A 3,805-nucleotide genomic window follows, 5' to 3' on the forward strand; every position below is an offset into this window, starting at 1 on the left:
AGATTTTCCTAGTTGTCATGGGTTAAAGTGAAAAATGTCATTTTAAAGACTTATTTTTATTAGACCTAAAACTTTTTATGCTCTCCTGTTTCTCTTTTCTTTCCTCTCCACCCCTCATCCCATTTAGCATTTCCCAATGGCTTTATTCTCAGCAATACCACTTTTAAATTGAATGCATGCTTTATAGTAACAAAAGCTAAAGAGTAGGATGTGTACTGGACTGATTTTCCAATTTCTTTTCAAGAAAAACTAAGAAAGCTTGGCTCGAAATAAGGGCAATCAGAAATAGAGTATTCCACCTGCTTCTCTCTCAACACTCAGTGCTTGGTATTGATTCCTTATTTTTTTCTTCTTCAAATCTTAATACACATTTCAGATTAGCCTCACCTATACTCCTTGTCAGGCTTAACGGTCTCAGTCTTGGCCAGTTTCTAAGTGAATTCCGTTCATATGATATAATATTAGAAAAACAAAAGTAGTTTGTCATCTCAGACACTAGAAAAACGCATGTCACTCTGCTGTAATCCCCTGTCTTCCATCTTTCTCCCCCAGTCCATTAAGTTTCATGGCATCGAGAATACCCAAAGCTCAGTTTTCACTCTAAGTGAAGCTCCCTCCAGTCCAGAGATAATAAAATGGAACAGATAAATGGCTTCCTTTGTCTTACATTACTGCTTTATCAGTTTAAGGAGCCAAATGAAACAGCAGGTTTGCATTTCTATCTCATGGATGATGGCATAATTTTTTTTTTTTTTTGAAGCCACGTCATAGTTCATCTAAATTTGAATATGTGAGACATACGAATCCAGATTAGATTCTCTGGCTTATTTCTATAGCAACTGGAGTACAGTGCTGTCTACATGGAAGCCACTCAATGAATATGTGCCAACTTCAGCACCTCTCAGTCTTACAAAGACACTAGAGTGCTTGAGCAACTCCAAAGAGAGGTGGGTGAGAATGAAGAGCACAAGAAAAAAGCGATGGTCATTGCTGACATCTCAGCTGCCCGGAGCATCAGTAACTGAAGAGGATGTGAGCTGATGTTGGCTTCTGATTTCTATGGGAAATTCAAGGGGGAGTCTCAATGAATCCATCAGAAAGAAAGTATATCTGAAACACAGTGAAGTATATAACTGGAAGCATAATTGCTATTGAAAATTAAAGAATGGGGAACTTGGATCAAAATTTGATAAATATTTAATTTAAAAATAGGCTGAAGCGCTGATGACAGCAATGGAATTAGTAGCACTGATGACGTGTTTGTTCACAAACTAGAGAAGGATTAGGACATGGTATGGGTTGAGCCCCTACAAAAGAGCATGGAAAGGGAAGTAGAAAACTGTAAAACTTTATGTTTTCATGTTCTATTCTATTTCATGCAGCCTTGCCTCCTTCTCCCTTCGCTCCAAAGTCAGCAACAGTGAGAAAGCTGGGCTTTAAGGGCCTTGAGCTCTGAAGACAAAGTGGCCAAGTGAGGAAACAGAAGGAATGAGGGATAAGTTTTTACCAGTTAAACATGCATTTGGGACCAGGGGCTCATTTTTAAAAATAAAACCAACAACGATAATTTCTTAGGGAAACAGCTGGAACAGAAAGGCACGGAATTAACTGTTTGAGTCTTAGCTCTGTGACGGGGCAAGTTACTGCACCTTTTTGAACTTCAGGTTCTTCATCTGTCGGTGAGATCAGGTATCTACTTCTGCCCTCCTTGAGATGATTCACTGGACTAGGTACTGGAAAGTGCATGCTCAGTGGGTTCCTGGAATTGTGGTGTTTGGGGTTACGGGGTATATTCCTTCCCTAGGGCTGCCATAAAGAATGAGCACAAACTGTGTGACTTTGAACAACAGAAATTTATTTTTTCACTGTTCTGAAGGCCAGAGTCCAAAATCAAGGTGTTGGCAGGGCCGTGCTTCCTCTGAAGCCTCTAGGGGGGGATTTCTTGTGGCAACAGCAGTTCTTTAGCTTGTGACTGCTTAACTCCAATCTCTGCTTCTGTCTTCGCATGTCCTTCTGCTCCATGTCCCTGTCTTCTCTTCTTATGAGGACACTTGTCATTTGGTTTAGGGCCCACTCAATTAACCTGGGATGATCTCATCTCAAGATCCTTCACTTAATTATATCTACAAAGACTCTTTTTCCAAATAAGGTCACATGCACAGATACTGGGGTTAGGACTTGCCTATATCTTTTGGGGGGCCACAATTCAACCCGCTGTGCTAGATTTCTGAGGCTCAAGGCTTGTTGGTCAACCCATAGCTAACTGTGAATTAGTCTAACCTGATAACAAATTTACATAAAGAATCACAAAAGTGGTGCTCTGCTGAGAACTGTAGGAGAGAAATCTCGGAGCTTAGGACATTTTGCAGGAGGGGAGATGAGAGTGGAGCACCACTGGGGGAACACTAAGGTCCCTGGTAGAAGTTGGGACACTGTCCTGGCATTGAAGAAGAGGGTGGAGGGAGAGAAAAGGAGAATGGTAAGTTAAAAACTAACTTCACCTGCCTTACCTTCATTCCCAGGGCCCTGGTGTTTGCTGCTGCTGTGGCACAGAAATCTCTCAAGTGCCACTTTGGCACAATTGTGCCCCCTGTATCTTAGGTTTGGCCTGTTACATAAGCGTGAAATGAAATACAATAGTCTCTGTAAAGAACAAGTGTACATTTGAATCAGATAGCCAACCCCTGTGGCAGGTGGGAATGTATCATCACATAATTTATATACTGCCTGGGGAGTTCCTCACTGCGATGAACAGAAAACCAGGGTGTATCTGGATTCTTGAGTCTGTAGGAGGATATTCTCTGAATCCACCTATTCTCACTCCTTAATTCTGCTGGAAGCAGCAAGCAGCACATAGAACTCCTAAACTAATAATGCGTGACCCCTTTAGGGGCCTGACCTCTGCAAAGTCCATCAACAGGGCCTTAGATGATCTCTGGGGTATTTTTAATCAGCTTTGACATCTCTGCCTATTCCTAGCACTCCCCAAAAACTTTGAAATCCAAAGGGCATCTGAGGAAGAAGGACCTGGCCTCTATAGTTCTTCCTTGTTCTAATATCTATGCAATACATTTATTTACTCTAAATAATAGCTAACATGCAGTGAACATTCAGTTATGTTCTAAGAACTGTTCTAGGTACAAATGATGCATTATTTTTCAAATTCTCACAAGAATGTTGTAAGGTAGGGATATTATTGTCTCCTCTTTTGAGGTTAAGAAACTGATTATCAGAGAATTTAAGTAACTTGCTGCTATGTTTTGAATGTTTATTTCTCCAAAGCTCATGTTGAAACTTAATTCCCAATGCATCAGTATTGAAATGTGGAGCCTTTAAGAGGTGGATGAATTAATCCATCATGGACTAATGGATTAATGGGGTATTATGGGAGTGGGACCAGCGGCTTTATAAGAGGAGAGAGACCTGAGTTAGCATGCTTGGCCTCCTCGTCATGTGATGCCCTGTAATGCCTCAAGACTCTGCAGAGAATCCCCACCAGCAAGAAGGTCCTCACCTTGGACTTCTCAGACTCCAGAAATGTAAAAACTAAATTTCAGTTCTTTGCAAATTACCCAGTTTCAGGTATTCTGTTACAAGCAATAGAAAACAGACTAAGACACTTGCCCAAAGTCATTTGCTAGTAGGTAGAGGATTTAGGAATAAAATCCAGGTGTCTCTAACTGCAAAGCTCATGCTGTAAGCCACAACCCTGGGGGGCTTACTGGGGCAAGATGTTTGCACTGGAGAGGGTAGTGGGGAAGGGGGCAGGCAAAAAGAAGCTTCTTGCAAGGAAGGAGGGCTCAAA

The sequence above is a fragment of the Cynocephalus volans genome, chromosome 3 (assembly GCF_027409185.1).
Source record: "Cynocephalus volans isolate mCynVol1 chromosome 3, mCynVol1.pri, whole genome shotgun sequence".
NCBI classification, from domain to species: Eukaryota; Metazoa; Chordata; class Mammalia; order Dermoptera; family Cynocephalidae; genus Cynocephalus; species Cynocephalus volans.